The following is a 23,745-nucleotide window of genomic DNA, read 5'->3' as shown; positions in this document are numbered from 1 at the left end:
ACCAACGCTGCACTTGAAATCGTCTGCCATAGCATATTTGAAAACTATGGAAAAAATGGGATTTCTTGATACAAATCTTTTCCGTGACCCTTACCTATAGTTTGGTAATTTAATTGATCGCCTAAAGAAGTCACCTATTCAGCACCGCCCCAAGTTAATGCTGCCACTTACGACTGGCAGACGAATGATTTTATTATTAGTTTTCAACGTACTTTCAGCCTGTATTGTCGAATTTTTTGTCGCTTATGGTTTAGTTACTATGTACGCTGCCTTCCGGTCTAGTCTGCGTAAAATTGAAGGGGTATAGTTTGAATAAGGAGGACGAAGATGACTAAATGCAACTTGCATCTTAATCCTGAGCTAACTGACGCATCCGTTCAACGTTTTCTTAAACTTTCGTCGCGTGTACACTTATAGTTATTACTGCAGTAGGTATGGGGAGCCAGCATTTACTGTGACTGTGACAGAATGTTTGTGTTGCAAAAAAGACTACTCCGATTAATTTTCAATATTAAATACAATCATTCGTGCCGAGGGGTTTTCCGCAGCCATCGAATTCTCACCTTGTTTTCCATACCTATATGTACTCCACTGTGTGACTCACATACATATGCACAAGAATACCTATTTGCTCAATAAAGATGTGCACACTTACGATACTAGACACAAAGATAATCTCCGACTAAGTAAACCACGACATTCTTTTTTTAAGAAGTCGCCTGAGTATAAGAGCGCTTTATATTATAACTCGTTGCCTACTGCCTTCAAAAACTTGACAAAACCACAGTTTAAAAGAAAAAGAGTTTTTGTCATTAGGAGTTTTTTATAATGAAAAAGAATATTTAAATAGATAGATGAAGTACTTCACCAATATGTGTTTAAATTATATATACGTATTTCTATGTTTGTTGACGCGTAAATTTGTTGTGTATACAATTGTTATTTACAAATAAAAATTATAGGTATGATATGATATGATATGATATGATATGATATGATATAGGTTTTTTATCCCTCCTCCTCTTTAAAACGGTTGGCGATTGCATCTACTTACATAATACCGAGCATAATACAGAATGAAATGCAAAATAACGAGATGTCTTCAAAAACAGAAATTGCTGATGCAACAACAAAAACGAAAGCGTGCAAAGGTGGATGAGTCCAAACAAAATGAGAAATAAATAACAACTTGGTGTAGGTATACTTATACCTACTACAGAGATCATGTAGGTACTAAGTACCTACCTACCTATTCTGGTGACGCTGAAATGAATGTTGAACAAGCAATTTCAGTTTTGAGCCACAGCTCAGTTTCAAGCAGGCAAATATATTTTCGGACATGCTCTTATTCTAAACATCTACGGCAGGATTTTGTAAAAATACATCAGATAATTCTAGGTAGGTACATATTTATCAATTGACCACGTGTTATTTCAGATTGTTTGGTTTGAATTTTTTGAGAAATTTTAGAAAAATTTTTAATTAATCAATTGTGATTATTTTTATTTGCCCATTAAATTGATCTGCCAATAAATAAATAAGTTACGTTTGGCGTGTAACCAACTGAAAAAAATTTTGTTTTGCGGGAAACTCAAACTGTCCGCACTACTTTTGGATCACCTGTTATGTGAAAATTCCTTGCACTTTGTCATCATCAAAGTAAAGATTAACTTTTTTTAAATGTTATATAAAAATAAAATTATTTAAATGTTATATAAAAATAAAATTATCTTCTACTAGTTAGGCCCTATATTTCGTAACGCAATTAAGGTTAGATAATTAGCTCGAAATTACCAGCCTTACCTACATCAAATAAATTTAATCATGGGAAAAGTAATCTTGTTTTATATATCACTTTCGTTTGCGAGCAAAAAGATAATTTTGTCTGTACCTTTTGGTGATGGTAATATTTCAGTCAATGGCGTTTATCTATACCACAGATAAAATATTTGTGTTCATACGAAGCGCTGAGATCATAAAATGCAAACTTCCTTATACGCTCCTATATTGACTTACGTATAGGGTGGGGAATATAGAGTTATTTATGGAACCTTCATAATTAGTAAAAATTTGTAATTAAAAATAGTAACGGTAATGAGCATTACCTAAAGGTACAAAATTTAGTACGTCGTATATGCCTAATTAAAACGTTTTTCACACAGTAAATTACAATAACTGCGGAGTATATAGCCATAATTAATGTGCAAAATCATAAATTTATTTAATACTCAATTAATCATTCTAAATGGTATTTAAACGACGTTATGTTTCATTCAGTAAACAAATAATTATAAAACGGCTACTGAAGATAGATTTGAGTGTACAATAAATAATCAGAGAATGTGTATATATTGTCGTAGGTATACTCTTTTAGTATACCTACTAACGAAAGCTACAAACAAACTTTTATGATTCACTTTATACTCCTAACATACTGTGTAGGTCAGTTTTTACTACTGTTACTTTCATATTGTGTAAATACTTAGTATAGTTACCCATATAAATTAAGCTAAGTAAATTTGTAAACAAATAAAAATGCTAAATGACTTCCATAAAAATTCCAAGAACGCACTAAACGCCGTATTGTGAAAGACCATAGCTAGACGTGCACCAGACATGTAGATGTAATAAGAATAATTATCGTTTGGTGGGTTGTTAATTGTTATACCTGTCATAAAACAATGATATAGTCGTTTTAGTACTTTAGGAATTGCGTAGGTATGTGGAAGTAGTGTGCATTTCCAATTTTAATTATAACTCTTTTCTGATTATGTGCCCTTTACGTAATTGCAACAAAAATGTGTAGATAGTAAATAAACTGGCATCAGAAACAATAAAAAGTATAGTCCGGATAATCGATTCTAATGATTTTATCATACCAATCTCGTGCAGTACGATGATCGAAATCCGGGGATTTTAGAAGTTCAATTTAAAGAATTTATGGAAAATACACCTGCAGCGAGTAGTAGACTATATATTATATATAGATACCTATACCTATATGTACCTAATCTACAGTGGATCCATTGGAGAATGAACATATACCATACACATTACTTGTAGGTCTACATGTTGGATTTAAAAAAAATGTCACCTGGGGGCTTAATGTTAGTACATGTAGGTACCTATACCTAACTGTATAGTAAATGAATAGTCTCATTGGAAACATTATTGTCGATGTATTCGAGCTATTGTAACATATTGATATTCATAAGCTCTCTGCTTAATTATTTCCATTATACTTATTCTATTTCAAGCACAGCAACTCGCTACAAAGGATACACGCTTACAAATAAACCACTGATGCATATTGATTGTCATGTGTACAATTTTCCGGTACAAAGTGCGCGTGGAAATTTCACATCACGACATCACGCCAAAAGTGGCGATTGTTTCATTTCACGGATTAATTAACCACGAAACGCCATCTAAATCTTTTGTTGTGTATAGTGCACTTACTATGTGAATTGTATGCACCGCACCTAACATTTCAACCGCATATGGGTCCACCCTATATAATGCAACGTCTAATCTAAGATGTGAGGTGATCAATAAATTATTCATACGAATCATATTATTTAATGCCAAATATAATATAATAATATGAGATTGGTTTATCAGATTAGGTACATATTTTTATATTCGGTTTACATAGACATAAAAATTGTAATGAGTCGGACGTCTACGAGAAAAATAATTAAATAATTACAACTCTAAATTTAAAGGTCTTTTTGTTCTAAGCTAACGGGACAGATATTTGGTGGGTGGTATAGTCACGGCACGCCATTGCCCACAGCAATATAGACAGGGTGAACATTTTGTCTGGAACACTGAATATTTATCATCAATAAAACAACATTTTTGTAAAGAAGCTTTTAATGGTAGCCAAAGTTATCAAAAGTTTGCTACCAATCTACGTCCTTTAAATTTTTGGTTAGTGGCGTGCTTCTGCATAATCAGGGGAGAGGGCAGTTTTTTTAACGGAAACAATTAGTTAAAAAACACATTTTTGGATACCTATACCAGCATAAAAATCTTATTATATTACATAAGCAAATTTAAGAACAATACTAAGCAACTATGGAAAATAGTTAGTTGATTTTATAATTTCACTAGTAGATTTTTTATGTTGTGATATTAAACATAGTCACTCTTTAATAGTGCCTAACAAAAAATAGTGCTGTCCGTTAAAAAAGCGACCCTCTTAGTTCTGTAGACGCACGCCACTGTAAATAATGTTTATAAGCTTATAGATTTACCTATAAATTTTTAATGATTCTTTTTTTTCTTTTTTTCACGCACTTCAACTAGTGAAATTATAATAGTATATTAAGACATAATAAGTTGCAGAAGTTCGCCTATTAATTGTAGTTCGAATGAACGAGTGATAGAAGGCAACGAATTCCGCAACGAATGTTTTATACTATGTTCCTCGCTATTTTCTTTGAAGAAATCATCAATTTAAATTTAAAAAATGTATTCCTAACTTTCCCCTAGAAAATTTACTTGTTTTTTTTTAGGTAAGTATAAGGTTTAACATCTTAGGTCATATAGGTATCCCCTTTATACACCAGTTTGTACCATACTGTTAGGTACCTCACACTCTCAGGTCACACTTCTTGGTACACACCGACATCTTTCAGAAATTCAAGTGTCCTTTTCATATTTACGGAGTTGCATAAGTTATCAACGTACGTGAGTTCTAATTTATATGTAATTCGTTGGTAACACTGCATCCCCTTTCAAAATTTGACATGAATGGCCGACAAACTTCATTTTCCAATCTATTGGCCGTGCTGGTTGCAAAATAATAAATTAATGTAAAATTACTATTGAATGTTAAACGAAATCCTTTCATCAACGAATACACCTTTAAGGATTGGAATTAAAAAAAATGTGCTATTGTTTGCGTTTTGTCCGTCGGTCACTGCCGTTTCGAACTACTTCTAGGGGAATGGTCCTAAGAGTTCTCGAATTTGTTGCAGTAGGTAGGCTATACCTTGAAGGTAACTTTTACATACGACAACCGCAATTGGTCTCAGATTTTGCATACACATGCCTTTAGTGGTGCCAAGTTAAACTTTAGAAAATGGGGGGGGGGGGGTAAACACATGTTCTACCCTTCATGGTATTCTAATGAAAAGTCTCATCGAAATGAATTGGTTTGTACAAACTATAACTTCTCCGTGCGACTCTTTTACGAGATCAGTGAGGGACGGGGTATTATAAAATTTCATGGCATCACAGATTATTGAAAAAGATGGGGGTTTTATTTTTACAGTTTTCTTTATTATTTATTATTCAAAAAACCTTAATATATTTTTGCTCTAAAATAATTTGGGGAGCCAATAATCGCATGTTATGAATTTTACATTGAAATCCCTATGATGCGTTACGCCATCAGTCACCACTCTGTATATAGGTACATTCACTACAATGTATTCAATATTCAATTATGTATCTTAGGATGGGTTATTTTATTTTTTGTGTTTGTTAAACCTGGCAGTTAATTTCCATGGAAACAAATATATTCACGCTTGTATTCACGTAAGAGGTTATCTTGTCAGAACTTTAACAAAACATGTCAAATTCAATGGCAGTGTATAGGTATACAGATGATAAAAGGGAACCTCAATATTTCTTTTATATGGCAACATACGAAAAATATAATTTTATATGTGACATTACCATCGCCGATCGCATATTGAAACTTCCGGCATCACTTCCGGTTTAAGCGGAACTTTGGTTTTTCAAATACAATGCCTAGGTTTTTTAGATCTTTGAAAAGAGCAATCAATTTGTTGAACGACATCGCAAAAAAATGAACAAATTCGTGATTCAATATGTATAGAAAACGGGAAATCTAGCATCTATTGTGTTACACAGAAAACACCTGCATCAACTTGTTCATTGTTCCGCTTTGAAGACCTACTTTTGCGCGAAACGATCTCCCCGTGTACCACATTATCAGACATCACGTATCCTGACAGCACACGGTTTGCTAGATTTCATAAATATTCTAAATACTGAATTACGAATTTGTTTAATTTGTTGTCCTATATCAACCATACATATGCATATATTCTACGTTGTCGTACAGTAAACTTACCTATTGCTTTTTTTCCTTAAAAAAACATACCTAAGCGCATTGCATTTAAAAAATAAAAGGTGCATCGATTTTCCGTTTAACCAAAAGTGGCACCGGGAATTTCAATATGACATCGGATGGATGCAAAAATTTTATATATTAGAAAACACCGTAAGGTAACTCGTTTTTATTTTTCTCATACAAAACTATATTTGACCAATTTCTTCGAATCTTGCCAAATAAAAGAGAGGTGACCCTATGATCTCCATAACACTCACACATTTACAGAAATAGGAAATCGAATTACAATAGCTAAATTTGCTTTTTTTAAAATTTTTTCTCATTAATTCCCTATAACTCAGGCTATAACTTATACATATGGTGTTCCAAATCCATGTAGGAAGGCATTAGTAACATTAGTCTTATTGTAGGTATAGGTTGCTGGTTTGTGTTATGATCAAAATTCCCTCTAAACATGAAAGACAAAGAAGTTAAATATCAAAGTTTCCGATCTCAATGTACTCTCTATGTATTATAGGTATAGAGTGCTTACAACACTTAGACGGTAGGTAATTGTATTGATACATGGCTCATTAATTTATTTCTGGAATTGAGTTGTTTATAATATTAAAATCCAAACAATGCTTAGGTATATTTTGATCGATTTAGATGGTAGTTCAAATGGGCATGTTAAAGGTTAAGTTCTCAGCTTTGAGGAACGGATTTGGTTTGAAAGGAATAACCTTCAATATGTTCGGTCGGTTGTTTTTTGAATCGAACCGTTCAAAGTTTTTTTTTCTAAAATGCATTAAGCGTAAAGCATCTTTGATTACATTACTGTTATTCGTCACTAAAATTTCAAGTGAATAGGTACCTTTTCTTTGCTAAACGATTTCAAAGAATGAAAACTCACAAAATGCTGTTCTCAAGTTATACAACAATTATGTACACCATCAATTTCCAGATTTTTTTAGAACGTTTACTACACATCTTACCTATTTATAATTTTTGAAACTAAAGTACCTACCCATACAAAATAAAGAAGCAACTTCCAGTTTTGTGCGGTTCGATATTCTATTCGTTAATAACTTTGCAGTTCTGTTCGGTAAAAAGTTTCTTCTTTTACGAACCTAACGGGTCCGTTAACTTGGCCCCCCCCCCCCACTGAGAGATTTGATAGTCGTATTACTTTGAAATGAATGCGCTCGTTATGCGCTCATATGCGCCACCGATAATAACTCTTGCGCCATTATCGTTTTTTAGAAATCCGAAAAAACATTGGGGGGGGGGGGGCAAGTGAACGTAGCCCCCCCCCCCCAGTACGTATTTTGTCCCTTGTAACTAGGTCACCTGATACATTTGGTTACGCGCTCGATTTCGCCACTTGAATTAAAGCTAGCGCCATTACGGTTAAGCCATAAAAAATTTTTAAAAAGTGGAGGGTCTAACTTAGCATTTTCAAAAGTTGCGTTTTTTAACGTGTTTTTTCTACTACATCGTATCTTTCATCATGCGCTAAAATGAACCGTAAACATAAATCTTTGCGCATTATAGTTTTTGAGAACCTTTTTTAGTAGGTACCTATAGAACCATGGTGTTACAAAAAACATATAAATGCCCGGTTTTCTGTGTCAGTAAATATTCATTAAACCTCAAACAATTTTGAAGATGAAAAAATAATATTGCGCATGCGCCATCTAATTTTTGTATTTGTTAAGATATTTAAATGAAATTGTATGTAGGCACCTCGAGTAAAAGTAAAAGTAATGCTAATGGGAATGCGGAGAAGTCAAAGATACTATTAAGACGATGGATGTTAGTGTTATTTGATTTGATCGTCTGTTATAAGTAGTAATACTAATAGTAAGAAAATGGTCATTCAATTAAGTTTTTAGTCTTTGAAGTTTCATAACTTTGGATCTCCATAGGTGCGGTTGTCCGCAATTTAACTTTTTTTTAAGTACACTAAATGAGAGCCCTATTCATTCTCTATGCATTGATAAAAATGGGTTGCTATAACTACAACCGTTAATCAATTATCAAAGTACCATCTGCATCCGCCATTTCTTTTCTTAAAGTCAAAATAACTTAAAAACCATAAATGGTAGATATCGACATGTGGATATCAAAAGAACTGAAATTTCACGTAGAATCCAAAAATGTAATAAAAAATAGGGGTTGCTATTTAAAATAATGAAGTTACTAGCCGCTTCCGGTATTTCCGGAAGTGCGCCCATTTTGAAAATATTTTACATCGATTCGGCGTAACCCCTAAATACAAATTTGTCACAGCTTAACCGTAATGGCGCTAGCTTTAATTCAAGTGGCGCAATTGAGCGCATAACCAAATGTATTAGGTGGCCTAGTTACAAGCGACAAAATACGTACTGGGGGGGGGGGGCTGCGTTCATTTGCCCCCCCCCAATGTTTTTTCGGATTTCTAAAAAACGATAATGGCGCAAGAGTTATTATCGGTGGCGCATATGAGCGCATAACGAACGCATTCATTTTAAAATAATACGACTATCAAATCTCTCAGTGGGGGGGGCCAAGTTAACGGACCCGAACCTAACCAAACAATCTCAGGTCATCTTTATGATACAGGAGTAGATATTGCTGTCAAAGGCAAAAAGGGATCAGTTTTGAGGCTGGTGTGGTTTTCGTGAAGCCAATAACAAACAACGAAATTCTATATCAGCGTATTATAGTATTAGTACTTATTAGTATTAAGTATTTTTGCCCCTTCTGGGTTACATGGTATCACATTCAAGGAATTTGTTAACTTCAGTACCGATAGGTACTTATTATCTTTGTGATCTCGGTTAAGTTCTGAATTTATGATGGAGTTAGTCACGCGAATGCTATTGGAATCCGCCACTTTCTTCTGAAGTGGTCGGTCGAAAGTACCGTACACAGGTGCACCTGTTATACAAGCTTACTACGAATAAAGCGAGACTCTTCAGGCATTGGTCAATTAATTGTGTACCGAGCCCCGCAGCTTGGGAGAATTTTTTGTTTGCAGGTTTTGGATGCGAGAACCGAGTACTTCGTCCGAGGGCGTCAACGGTTCATTTTATGCAAGGTGCCAGTACAAGTAAAATATACAAGGGAACCAGCGTTCCCTTATACACTCTACTTGTACCCTATAGGTACGTGCGAATTTGTGCCCGGAGTATCAATTTATTTGTGTAAAGTTGTGTTGAGATTCAGTAATTAATTTAGTAATCGATCCCTCTTGATTGGAATTCCGGCTTAAATTAGATACCTACGTCAAATAATAGTAGGGTAGGTAGGTACTGCATTCACAAATCGCCATTTTCGAGTTATGGCGTATAATCCTAAGCGATTCAACTGTGTATTATAAGAGCACGAGTATATAGATCTTATATACTTATGAGATACGAGAAAACGATCGTCCTCTCAACTCTACATTGACAATAAACTGAAAAGGATTTCATTTAATTAGATATTTACTGTAACTAAACGTTATATCATCACACTATTAGGCAAATGAGAAGATTACTGGGTCATCATTTTTATTAAGATAATGTATTACCTATCTAACTAATCAGATTGAATGAGTAATACGTACCTATAGGTACTTCTGGTTTTTCTACAGTGATAAGACACAAAATCCGAAATGTCTTTTTTTAACTTTCATGCTAAAGTGTGTCCTTCAAATAGAACAACCATAATGAAAGCTTGAGTTTACGTATGGTGACTATATTTTTACCTCGTCCTAAGCCCAGCCCTCAATTTTATGGCTTTTTGTGTACCTACTCCACCAGTCAGAATCTAATAACTCGTTTTGGGAACACGTCCCATTTTTAATTAAAGCATGGGGTATCCAACTATCCAAGTTCTACCCAGATCGAAATAGGAGGAAAACTATGGTATCGTGTACCTACCTGTATAGGATACAGGAAGTTGGTATAGCACAAAAACTTATAAGTGATATGAGTAAGTTCCTATCCAATAAGGCAAGTCAGAACTAAAGTCAAGTTTATAATTACCGCGGGCTTTAGTGAGTATAAGAAACCGGGTTGCCTCATAGTTCTAATTTAGACTTTGAAGAATGTTACCGACATCAAGAGCGACAAAATAAATTTAAATGATTGATGAAGTTTTTAGTTAGGTATACCTACAACTGTATTGAATAACTAACTAATATTTCTTATATAGGTAGAGGTATAAGGTCTAGACCTCTAGGGTAAGGTAGTATTCAGTCAATTGTTGAATTGTGTTTGCACACAAGAATTACGGTTTGATGCGAGTTTGTTGCACAACAACATACTGGGTATTTTGACATTGTTCATAGCTATCTGGTAGAAACTCGCCTATATTTACGCTACTGTGATTGTATTCGTTTAAGTTCTATTTTTACAAGATATTTCGAAAGATTTTACATCGTTTAATGCCAACACGGTTTTAATGTTTCGATAGGTAGGTATATAAACTAATGCTTTCAGAAAGTTTGTTCGTTCGATGTTGCTGCATATGATACCTACCTACCTACATAAAATATACCCGCATACCGAAAATGCGTTGTAAACGGAAAAACCTAAGTTACGTTATAGTATATTGCATAATAAGTGTACTAAGAAGCCTATTTCGCACGAGTAATAAACTCGAGTGCGTAATAGGCATTAGCACTCGAATTATGTAGGTACTATACTTTTTCTACGACTTGAATATAATTGATAAAAGATTGATAGATTACGATTGATTTGGTTCTAAATATTCGAACTTCGAACTAAAAATTAGAACTGTCAAGTGTCAAATGTCATAGTCTATTTAAAAGGAATACAAAATACAACGTAACCTCACTTATACAGTGCGATCAATATTGAGTTGCTGCGCCGCTTCAATAAATTATGACGTTAGTAATCATTTGCCGCAACAGGCCTGGTGCACCAATACTAAAACATAACCTTAAAGTAAACTTTTGACGTTTAACCATATTTAACCTAAATCAACGATTTAACCACCTTGTAAGTTTCCAAATTATGTGGAACTACACGAATAGCAAATTACTACAAAAATTGAAACGATTTTATTTCTTTTACAACTCGTTAATATCGAAGTAATTGGGCAAATTACATGCACACTATAACAACTGTTCGAAGTGCTTGCCACCATTATTAAGACAGGGATCCACTCTTTTCTTCATGTTTTCGAAGACGGCATGTAAGTGCTGTTGCGTAATGTTTCAAACGGTAGCTTCTATACCTGCTCGTAATTCGGCAATGGTGTGTAAACGGTTTCGAATATGTTACCATCTCGTAAATTTGCATGCAATAATTTACGGTTACTTTAAAGGATAGAAGTACAATTTTCTCCAGGCAATAGCGTCACACGTTCCGTATGAGATGCCCGTTAGTGGGACAAATTGTCGCAGCTGCTTTTTCCGACTTTGCTCAAGACGAGCAAGAACATCTTTTACAACCTCCTTATTAGCAACCACTAAGCGGCCAGGTGACTTCCCAGAAGCAAGACTTCCTGTATGTTAAACCGCTCAAGTAGACGATGAGCATTTCGGCGTATATTGTTGTAATCCTCGTCATGGTTGACAATCGTTTATCGAAACTCCTGTATACACAAACGTATCGAGTACTCCCAAACTCCACTTTCGTCTTTAGTCCCATTACGGAAACAGGACAGCAAACGCATCTTATTCTCTTCTAAAGTAAAAGGCTTGTCGGAGTAAACCTATTGCCTATTACACGCTACAACTAAAAAAACGTTTGTTTGTAATTTACAAGTAATTTACCCACCTTGTAAATATTCGAAAGAAACTGGTAGTCTTGAAAAAAGCCGTTTTGAAAGGGACGAAAGTATTCGAATAAGAATCACAAATCAGGGTTTTGGTTTGTAAAATTATAGGTTATGTTTTGTATTGGTACACATATACCTGGTTGCGGCAAATGATTACTAATGTGATATTTTATAAGAGCGGCGCAGCATATGATTATTGATCTCCCTGTATTCCATGAATGCACGCCAGCAAGCAAGAATTTTATAAATACTTTTTACTTAGATTGGAAGTGTATTGCAGGGTTTTACATCCCTATTCCTTACTGCAATCAGCAATGTGAGTTTCAGTTTAGCACCATAGATGCAATAGCCAATAGGATACAAGATACAAGTGTTGAAGTTGAAGATTACTACCCATGATACTACAACTTAACATGTAGTATCATGATTACTACCTAACTAGCTCAGGTGGTGTTTGTGCTCTTTTTCATTACAGTTTTGAACGATTTCTATTGTTGCAGTTGCCAATGTATTAGGTACCTAACTATCACTAATACTAAGGCCTTCAAAACGCTGCGTCTTTTAACGAGTTTACCCGGGAAGGAAGCATCGGACTACCCAGTATTGTAAAGTGCATTATTCCGTGTTCCATGCAAGTCGTAATTGGCACCATCCATTAATTCTTCGACTTTCGAGTACTTATTGTAGTTTTCTAAAATACAAAATAGTAGCAACAGAGTTTGCTTAATTAACTAAACGCAGCTTCAAACCATTCTTGAGTAGCCCATTACGATTATGAAAAATAATTGGGCACGGCTAATAAATTACATACAGGCTCCATTCTCCATTCTCATACAAATGGCAATGTTTAAACAAATTATCAGTAATTCTGTTCAAAAAAGTTTACAAAATGTGAAACATAACCTACAACAACAAAATCTGACGTTACTTTATTCATTAGGCAGGGCTGACAATCTACTAAATTAACATTTCGCGTTTGACCTTTAACCTGTTACGTATATTAAGTAACAGTTCTAATTTTCATTATGCAACCGTATGATATAATGAACGATTTAGACGTGCAGTACAGGGTGACATTTTGGGTATGTTTATGACATAGGAGTAGAAAAACGTTTTCAATTAAACATATATGCGCACCTTATTCTTGTGAAGTTTATATAGGTTTTGCATAGGTATTTTATGATGACCTTAGCGCTGAGGCTTTTGTCCTGTCAAAATGTATAAGGCGTAAATATAATTAGCACAAACTAGGTAGATATACCTATATCTATCTATCTGGGCACTGCAGTTTGAATATTTGATCTAATTTGGGAAGACAAATAAAGTTTCACCCAAAACGTGAAATGTACCTACCTACTAGTAAAAATTTTTAATATGGGTAAAGTGGCACTATTTGTGACGAGTTTGTATAAGAAAGGAGTTAGGTAGGTACCTTGCTCAAAATAATATATGTATAGGGACTATTATCTCTTCACACAACATAAATTACCTATATGGTGTTATTTCTCGAATATGACTTTTCAAGCTCATTACCTACCTACGTCGATGTAGGCACACTATATTTATTCATTTCATTAACTGGAGCGTATGAAATCATAGATTTGCTAGTGCTACACGCCAATTATAGCAAGGTTATTATTACACTTGGTACAATCTTACATTATTCTTTGTTTATATGGAAATACATAACTGGAACAAATTAATCGGCACCGTTACAGCCAGTAGCGATTCAGCACGAAAATTGCGTAACACTAGCTCATAATTTCAAAATTCATTAGTACAGCACTTTCGTTTCTTATTATTATCCTAATTCAACAAAATAACCGACGGGAACAAAGGTAAAAATGGAGGTGTAGGTAATGTATCATCTCCAAAATTTACCCATTTTACCATATATTTCGAACGCACCCACAAAAAATGTATGTACCTTTTTCATAATCCTATGAAAACCGGTTCTCATTCACTAGAGGCTGAGAGCGGAAAATGATTCATACGTATCCGTATGACTAATGAAATAACGGTACGAGAAATGTATGTACCTATACATATGGTGAGTCAACGAGCTTGGAAGATAGGTAAGATTTTTTGATATACCTAGTGCTTTTGTATTATGATATGGTTGAATATTCTCCACATTTTAAAAATATTTTGAAGTATACAGGGTGCGTTCACAAAGTAGGACGCTAAAAAGCTACATTTTTTTTAATGCAACCCCCTGTATTTGAATGCATTTTTAATGCGTGTAATTGTAGGTACCATTTTTTATTATATGGGTAAAAGATCATTCGATTTATAAGAAATATTGGGCAAGCGTCAGTTTATTGTAAAATTGCTACTTAAATTTTGATTCCAGGCTCTATATCTGATATCCTGGATGAAGTAAAAGTAAAACAAAAATCTACCATGAAACAATTGACAATAAATTTACAGAGAGTTTTCTTGGTAAGTCCCAAGTTACAAAACTTCATATTAAAAAATCTCACCTTGTATATTTTTCTGTCATCTTTTAGCCCCTCCAAAAACCTTCAACTTGTGGTAATATGTCCTATACCTATCTCTGATAGTTTTCAAAAATATCTCAGTTTTCCTGGTTTTTATATTCTAATAGCTATACCTACGTAAATAGGGGTTATTCCGAAAGTTGGATAGCGCGACACAACCCAGACGTGTTTTTCGAGATCGGGTTTAGTCGGCCGTCAATTTGTCAAACCAAATTGGGCGGAAACGCGAGCTATTACAAGTTATCTAAGAACTGCGGCTAAAAATCAGAAGGATTTTCAAAAATGTTAAATTCAAATTATAGAATTAACTACCTCTTCTGCTTTCTATAACTTTTTAAAAAGTCTTTTATTTTATGTAATTTGTATTCTTGTGTGTTGTATAATAATGGCTAGGATTACGTAGATATAAATTTTTATTCTCTGTACAGTGGGTAACAGTAACAAGGGATCGTCATAAGTTGGGCTTTTACACAACCTGACAAGAATTGACTTAAACAGCTGCAGTTGATTTTTAGTCCTCTTACCCAATTGTTATATCGGGTAAATTTTTTAAGAAAGGGAAATTTTGTTTTGTGAGTAGTCGAGTCATATAACAAAAAATAATTCGTGTAGTTTCAATTTTTTCGGAAATGTGGGTTGAAGGTCGCCTGATGATTGTATAATAAAGTCCCAAGCGATTTCGGTGTCGCCGGCGGGAGTGGAGGGGTCGAAAGAACAGTTTTGCGGTTTTTCGGGTATACCTATATCTCGAAACTTGTGCGCGTCGTAGAGGGAATAGGAAACTTTCTTAATAAAATCGAAAGCTCATCAAATTTTCTACACCCTTATTTCAATACAATTTAAAAAAAAAACGCATTTCCAGCTAGCTACTAGCTCTTGAAGGAGAGCAATTAAAAAAAACTCACTTTTCCTCTAGCGCATTACTATACCTGTTCACTTTTAACGCACAAGTGAATGGCTTTAGGGAACTAAATGTCATTCAAGAACTATTGATATGTATGGTGTTTATGTTTCGACAATTCGACTTTACGTACCTACAACAAAAGTGAAGTGAAATTTCGTGAGCGAAGATAATGTGTAGGTAATTAAGATGTGCGTATACAATTCCTCTCCATGAGGATCGTCTATGTCCTCTTCATCTTCTGCTAAGATTGGTATGGAGAGTTGAAAGAGCTCCCTTGGCAGTTGGCATAGGCCATTTAATCAAAATTTGCCAGCTTTCTTGCACCCCTTGCAACCGCAGTTGGTAGTAGAACGACAAAAAATGGCTTGTAAAATTACCTCTGGGACTATAGCGGAGCTGTGTTCCTTACTGGGTAACGGGATTCATCGTCACCTCTTTCCAACCTCAATGTTCTCGAGGGAGTGATTTCTCTAGCCACTGCTGAACTATGAAATTTTACATGCTATTTTTGCCGCTGTTCTACTACCAACTATACGGGGCTAGCTGTGGGGACCAAGAAGACTGACATATATTTTGCACCATTGCCTGTGCGAACTGAAAAGCGAGCCGTTTTAACTGTCCACCAATCCTATCAGAAGATGAAGAGAACGTAGGCGATCCTCATGGAGAGGAATTGTACGTACATACCTCCATCTAAATGAGACATTATCTTCAGCTTCGCTCACGAAATTTCACTTCATTTTTATTGTACGTAAAGTGTAACTGTTGAAGCATAAACACCACACATGTCAATGATTCTTGATGAGGGAAATTTAATTCCCTACAACCATCCACTTGTAGGTATACGTTAAAGGTGAACAGGTAATGAGCTACAGGAAAAGTTCCACCGAAAACATGAGTTTTTTTTTAAAAACGTCTATAGAAATAAGGTTATTGTAAACAATTAGGTAATGAGCTTTCAAAATTTTTTACGACTCACCATTTTCCAGATTTTCCGTTTTTTGGCATAGAATGACTGGACTAGACACAGTGTGAGTTGATTCTCTTTGAGCTGTGTAGAATTTTGTGCCGTTTCCGGTCGCGTTATGAACAGAATGTCTTATACCCTCGAATTGAGTAATAGGATTAAAAAATCACCCTGTAGTAGGTAATATAAAATACGAATTTTTGTCGAAAATATAGTACCTAAGCTATTCTTATAATTACCTAATAAAAAATTACGCACTCGTACTTCGATAAAGAAAAGTGGATACCGTAAAGTTCGAACTATAGCAAAATTTAAAATTTATCAAATTAAGCACACCAAATTTTATTAGAATCGGATCTACCGATTTTGACATCTCGACCTTTGAAGTGGGCATCATCAGCAGGCACACTTTTTATACCATACCTATAAAATATTCTACTTATGTATTACAACAAATAGGGAGACTAACTACTAACTTTTTCTGATGATTTATTCATATTAAACTATTATGTGCTTTTCTTGCTTGTCGTATACTTATATCAGAAGGCAATCGCATGTGTTCACTAAGCTTAGAAAATTGTTCACGTAACACGGTAATGACCATTAATTAAAGTGTGCCGTAATTCGCGATAACAACTCACAGGACTAATTTAATATCAGCTAGTACTCCAATTACCAAGTTCATTAAACAAAAGTTGCCGCAATTATAGTTCATAAGGAGTTAATAGGATATATGCTAATTTAGGTGCTATTTGCAAGTATAGGTAGTATAGGTTGGTACTTCATTAATGTTAAGAAGAACGATTTTCTCGGCTAATGCATACAAAAGGGTAAACGTAATTTAGTAGGTTCACCTGCCACGATTTTGGAAAGAACCGACGGTATAGGTACCTACCTTACGCAACAGTAAAAGGTTAGCAATGTCAACAAACGAAATTATTGACGTTATAATAATAATCCCCTTAGTTTTGATTCAGACAAAAGCAAGGTGATAATTGGGTCGGGTATATACGTATTAAGTACATCATAAAGCAAACACCGCAACGAGTTACGACATGTCTTCTTTTTTATAACGCAATAACTTTCATTGAATGTGTAGATCTTATGACTTCTGAGTAGGTATATACAATGTGTTTAACGCTCTCTGGCGCGACGCAATTTGGGCCGATTCAAACAATTTAGAACTCATATGGTACCAGGGCGGCCGACGCGGATAGTAAGGGCGGATAAACACTCCAGGACTCGGGTACTGTGATGGCAGGTCGACCCAATTGCGATTTTGAAACATGATTTTCAATTGTATTTTAACAACATTTATTTAAAAACAGTAGATTATTGTAATCACGTTATATCAAGTGCGAATAAAAAACTCTCGGAATGAAATTGTGATCATTTTAGTTATTTGAATTATAACATTACCTATATTATAAAATTGTTATACGTGCAGTACTTATAAAAATGATTAAAATATTGGCCTTTCGAATGCAAGGTAAGGAAAGGTTTATTCGCGACTGTTGGAAGATATCCAAATGGAATGACAACGCTAAGGCCAAATGAAGTCCCCTACAAAGTACAAGTAGCAAATTCAATTCTGCGTGGAACAGATATTCTGTCGTGAAAATACGTTGTCTATCTGGTGCTACTATATACAGGATGTTTCCACATACCGTTACTTAAAAGTATTCCGGCTCTCATTGATAATTTAAAATCTGAAAATTGGCATAGGTACCAACATAGTTTATCATGATCTACTTATAAAAAAAAAGTAGATCACAATGGTTCCACTTCCAATTTTATACCGAATGCGGATAGCAACTTTACTCTCCATTTTCGAAATCTACATGTAAATCTACGTCGTTTGATACCACATTTCCTATACCTATAGGTACCCAGCATCATATAGGTTTTAACTAGGGTTTTAAAGTCATTTAAGATTTTTCAAAATTTTTGACGTTTGACTGCTTTCTTTGACCTTTGTACCTATCTATGACTTATTTAATGGATGCTACATCAGAATTATTTTAATTTTGTTCTACATGTTTTATTTGAAAAAATCATTTTAAAAATTGAAGTTCTTAAAATTGACCATTCTTTTTAAAACACTTTGTCGAAGATAGATTAAAACTTAAATCATTCTTATATGCCATATGACGATGTTAACTGCACATAAATGAAATGTAGGTATTATACCTACTGAATTTTCTATATATCCAATCTCTCGTTTTAAAATCAAAGTTATCTTGTATTCAATTGTATTTTGTTTTGTCAGTTTTTAGTTGTTTTAGTTGGTACTGTAATGAACTGTAATTTTTTTAAGTTATAGACATTAAATTTAGCGCCACGTTCGACGTATACAAATTCCACCATTTTTTACATAACATTTCATTCGGACGGTTTGCGTACATAAGTGTATTTGATAAATAAGGGTTAAGGGATAAGTATAATTCTCGCCAGGAAAGATTGCCGGTCACATCAGCGCACCTTGTGTCAATTTACAATCTATGTTTTTTTTTAAGATGCGAGCGACTTCCTTAAGAGGATCGTGCCAATGTTGAACGAAAAGACTTTTCGTTCAACATTGGCACGATCCTATCCCATTTTTTACCACCCGCACGTTAATAAGGGTAGGTAGGTATTGCATTGCATTGGGGTAAAAGATACTCCCCCCCCCACTTTTTTGACGGAAATACACGTTTTAAAACACCAGGAATACGAATCTAACCAAATCTCAATGATGTCTATTTGTCTGCCGGTCTATCCGTCTGTCGGTCCGTCTGATGTCTGTATAGTCTCATTTTTTGCTAAACCAATTGGAACCAAATTTGGTACACATATTTTTAGACATAAAAGGAAGAGATGAAAAGCTTTTGGGCAGAATCGCGCATGCGCAGGTGTGCCAGTGGTATCTGTGCTGGGCACAGCAAATTTTCCTACTTAGATAAATGTACAAAGTGCAATTCAGGTTTATGGTTAATTTAGAAAAACATTAAATTAATACAAATCTGGATCTAAAACTGCTTATGTTTTTTATCGCATGCCCTCACAATATTCATTAGTACTGTAATGTTTATTGATTTTAACAAAAACAATAACTGTTGATCAGAGGTTAAATACCCGGGTAAATCATGGGCCAAATGGTTTTGATACCGTGTGAATGTTTCTGGAAAATCTCAATTCAACAACGAATCGAGTTTCTTTTGACGCTTTAAATAGCAATAAACTCCAAAAGGGGGGTTCGAAAAATTTTTATTTCGGGGCCAGAATTACGAATCCAAGCTGAGTAGTTTGATCAGTCAGTCAGTGAGACCTAATATATAGGTACCATCTTTTTGTGACTACTAACATCCAAACCTCCATTTTCGAGATATTCGGGGGTTTGAAGTTTTGACCCCATCAAGTATCAACAGATGCGTTTTATCCAGTCACATTTTTTCTGAGTATAGACTCTGACACTTGGATTTCTAAAATGCATCATATCTCCGTTACACTATCAGACCACAATATTAGAATGGATCCGACGGTTTTTTTCGACTTTATAGGTCTAAAGTTTTGACTCCATGATGAGTTAGAAGATAATGTAGTTTCAAAGTTTATGTGCGGCAATTTTTCTAATCATTTGATGTAGGCTGTGATTTAAATGGTACAAGTTTTTCTATTTAAAAAATGAATCGTTTAAGTTCGTCATTTGAAAATTTGATATCTAGGTATCTCGCAACACTTATTAACACATTACGCGTAATTTTGAAAATATTTGGTCTGGTCGCCGATTATTCGAGAAATTTATGCCCAAATCTATAAGAGTATATAAGTACCTAATGGTAGGTACTTACCGTGCGTCTCAGACAGAACGCACCTCGGAACGCACCATAGGCAAACATATGTGAATGTATTTTTTGCGAAGGATATGCTGATTTATTATTCGAGGGTCACCATGGGGATCTCTAGAACTGTAAGAGATATGTAGGTAGGTAGTTTAAATTTGGCAAAGTTGCGTATTTTGATGCTAAACAAAATGCAGTTTTGAATCTGAAAAAATTCCCACTACTTTTGGAGATATCCGGAAAAAAACGAAATTTTGCAAAATTGTTTTTATTTCTTACTGAAGTTACCTATTTGAAAATTTTTTTCAAAATAAATAACATTCTTATGGGCATTTTTTTCCCTCCCGAAAGTATAGTCGGAATTTTTTCCAAACTGCATTTAGCATCAAAATACGCAACTTTGCCAAATTTAAACTACCTAACTACTTATATCTCTTACAGTTCCCGAGATCCCCATGGTGGCCCTCGAATTTGAATCAGCCTGCATAGGCATTTCAATATAGCGCTTGCGCTTGCCTGATGCTAGAAAAAGATGGGAGTAGTACGTTTGGCCCCTAATTTCAAAGATCTCGGGTATTCTTGGCGAAAAAATACATTGCCGTTTCCATATGGTATACGCTTTACCTGTGACACACCGTACATTGCATTTGAAACAGTGAAGGTCAGCTGCCGATACCTAAACTAGGTAGTGCGCTGTGATGTATCAGAAACGGCAAACTTAACGTGTAGGTTATCTGTCAAAAAACGTTAATTTGCGTTATTTGGTACCTATAGGTAAAATAACGTTTTCTACAGATAACCCGCACGTTAAGTCTAACGTTATTGATACATCTAAGGACTAAATATTTATGTAAGTGCATATACTTAGATATAATAGCGTTATATAGACACACATCTTTGCGTATATAAATTTAACTTCATTCCAATGGGAATTTTCTTATTAATCCTTATGGGCTATGGAAATTTGCTTAGGTAGTAGATACTACAAAATTGTTAGGTACCTATTTATGTATCTAGAGCATTAATAAGGCAATATTTATGCCGAGGCCGACAGAGCCCGAGGGCCTCTGGCCCGAGGGATTGTAATTTGTCAGTCGTCCGAGGGGTAAATATCAAGTAATGCCTGAGGTGCAAGCAAAATTTTATTTTTCATAATCCCAAATAATGTACCTATTTCGAATATACCTACAGTGTAATGGTTATTATTGTTTGCCAAACATTAAAGTAGCATCTTTTTTTAATACATAAGATAAGTGAGAAGAGAGAGAGAAAAAATCCAAAATCCAAAGTCCATGAATATACCTATTTGACAGGACGTTTGAGGGCATAATATGAGATGACAATACATTATGCCCTCTCATTACGCCCTCGGACCTCATAGACTGCTTTATACCTACCTATATCTCATACGACAGATACAATTGTCGTATAATACGCAAATGAAAAATAAAATTAATTTCGGAGGAACTATTTCTTTGAATATAGGGATCTGTCAACTTTTCATCAATATACTTATTCAATTTTTCACGCGAATATGCTCATCTTTACCGATGGTCAATCGTTATAAGAGCCAATTTCATAATCGCACAACAAAAGTCTCCTCTATATCTGAAGTCAACTTTATGTTTAAATTAAGGCGGTTGTTATGGACCGAACCTCTCCATTTCGAGTGGAACAAAATATTGAGTTAAAAATTATAAACATTGATACGCTAGCTTGCGTATCTGCTTGTAATGAATAGGTATCATATAGAATTGTTTGTCAACAACTATACCTAGGTATTCATTCAGTCAATTTTAGATAAACGAGACTTTTGCATGATTAGGAAATTAAACCTAAAATTCATTTCTATTTTCGATTTTTTACCACAGCCCTATAAATGTTGAAAATTGAAAAATTAAACATCTTTATTTTGCTATAATAGGTACCTATAATCGTCTGATTTTATGGATGAAAAGAAAAAGATTAGGTACATATTTCTCATTTCTATAGGTATGTAGTATAGGTACCTACCTCTACGTAGAAAACCTAAAAATTTAATACCTATTGCGTCAAAAGCTCGCAGACGCAGTGCCATTTTAAGTTTCATTTTGACATCATTTTTGAGTTTATCCTATCGAAACAAGAACATTCTCCTTTGAATCGGTTGTTTATCCAATTTTCTTTTGATAAATTTTAATTGAACTTTACCGGCGGCAATTTTACAATGGATTAGTTAATTAATTAGTACCTATAGAAGTAGTAAATCGATTTGAATTTTGACAGCTATAGGTATATCCTACCTATAGGTAGACACACTCCTATTGTAAGCGAGAATTGGTAAAAATACATCTATAGGTATTATAGGTAGATCGCTGCAACATAATCATGCACTTTATACCTTGTGCTGGTAAGCACCTTAAGTACAATTACCTACTTCACATGCGTTTCTTATTATAGACACTAAACTATAATACCTACGCATGCATGTTCCTTATAAGCGTTAAAGAAAATCTATACCTATGGCTAAGTATAGGTACCTATGCCGAAATACCAGAAATACCGGCGGCAAAGGTATAGGTATATCGTATAGGAATAGGTACCAAAGTATACCTATACGTACATGACGAACGAAAACTGGAACTGCGCCTTATAAATTTATCACATATATAGCTGTGTTATCATGTTTATCTAGGGCCCTTGGAATAAAATTGGCAGAAAATAAATGCAAATAGCTATAGGTACGTACCTAGAAACATTGTTTACATATTAAACACTATAGGGATGATCTCTTTTAAATGAAAATTTGATGCCTAGGTAATTATAATAGGTGCTAACCGCGTAGGCTATAAAGGTACCTACTTATGCAAACGATAGTCCGTATATTAGGTATACTTTTACCTATAGGTAGACGTAGCTATATGCATAGGTATACATGTCAACATAATATTCAAATATTTACCTATCAAGACACATATTCTGTAAACGAATGATCATATTTTATCCAAAGGCCATATTTCACAATTAGGTACACACAAGTCACTAGCTCAGACAAATAGTAGGTAAATAAGAAGTCATCACGCATATCGCAAACGGCGTAACTAACGCGAAAAATGCCATGCCAGCTCACCCTGAACCGGCCCGACGCGCGTCTTGCGAATGAAAAGAAAGAGCTTCATGATTGTGTCGTGAAATAATTATAACAACTATAATAAAAATTTAGTACATAATTATTTCTCAATATACAAAGACATAAAAAGAACTATATAGTACCTAAACTTAAAACTTACAAGGGACTTCCGTTGATTTTTTATCTATTGGACCATTGGCACGGGACAAATCATCACAAAGAAAAACCATAAAAGTTAAATAAAATTTTATTTCCACAATTTCTTTTTAAAACTATTAGCACTAACTATGCACTTGTTAAGATGATCCCGCGGCCATGCTAGTCGGCCTTAGCTTATTTGAGAGTATGGTTACGCCCGCCTTGAAAAGCTCCTATGTTAACTTAAAAGCGCTTGCGCCATTGAAAAACACATTGCTTTAATGTTTTCATGGTTTGAAGACGTCTAATAACTGGTCCCGTACAGGCATGCGCCTTTAGATATGTGTATCTTTGTTCTAAACGAACTTTTATATATTTTTCGCACCCTCTCAAACTACATAGTACACATTTTCAGCCATTACCCTAAAGATTTTATGGGGTT

The 23,745-nt window shown here is 34.6% G+C and overlaps 1 protein-coding gene across 5 annotated transcripts in view; it reads right to left on the bottom strand.

Annotated features, from left to right (window-relative positions):
* LOC116166312 (homeobox protein abdominal-B) overlaps positions 1-23,510 on the bottom strand; it is a 441,837-nt gene extending 418,327 nt beyond the window's left edge. For 3 of the 5 annotated variants that reach the window (XM_031481240.1, XM_031481238.1, XM_031481243.1), the window contains exon 1: positions 23,326-23,510. The gene's annotated coding sequence lies outside the window, so the exon portion shown is untranslated. Of the gene's footprint in view, positions 1-22,997; positions 23,015-23,325 lie in introns of those variants that run through there. The other 2 variants (XM_031481246.1, XM_031481242.1) reach the window with 2 other exon arrangements.
* Between the last annotated feature and the right edge of the window lie 235 nt (positions 23,511-23,745).

The sequence above is a fragment of the Photinus pyralis genome, unplaced genomic scaffold (genome assembly GCF_008802855.1).
Source record: "Photinus pyralis isolate 1611_PpyrPB1 unplaced genomic scaffold, Ppyr1.3 Ppyr1.4_LG3b, whole genome shotgun sequence".
NCBI classification, from domain to species: Eukaryota; Metazoa; Arthropoda; class Insecta; order Coleoptera; family Lampyridae; genus Photinus; species Photinus pyralis.
Note: the sequence above shows the minus strand (reverse complement) of the source record. Positions and strands in the feature narration are given on the sequence as shown.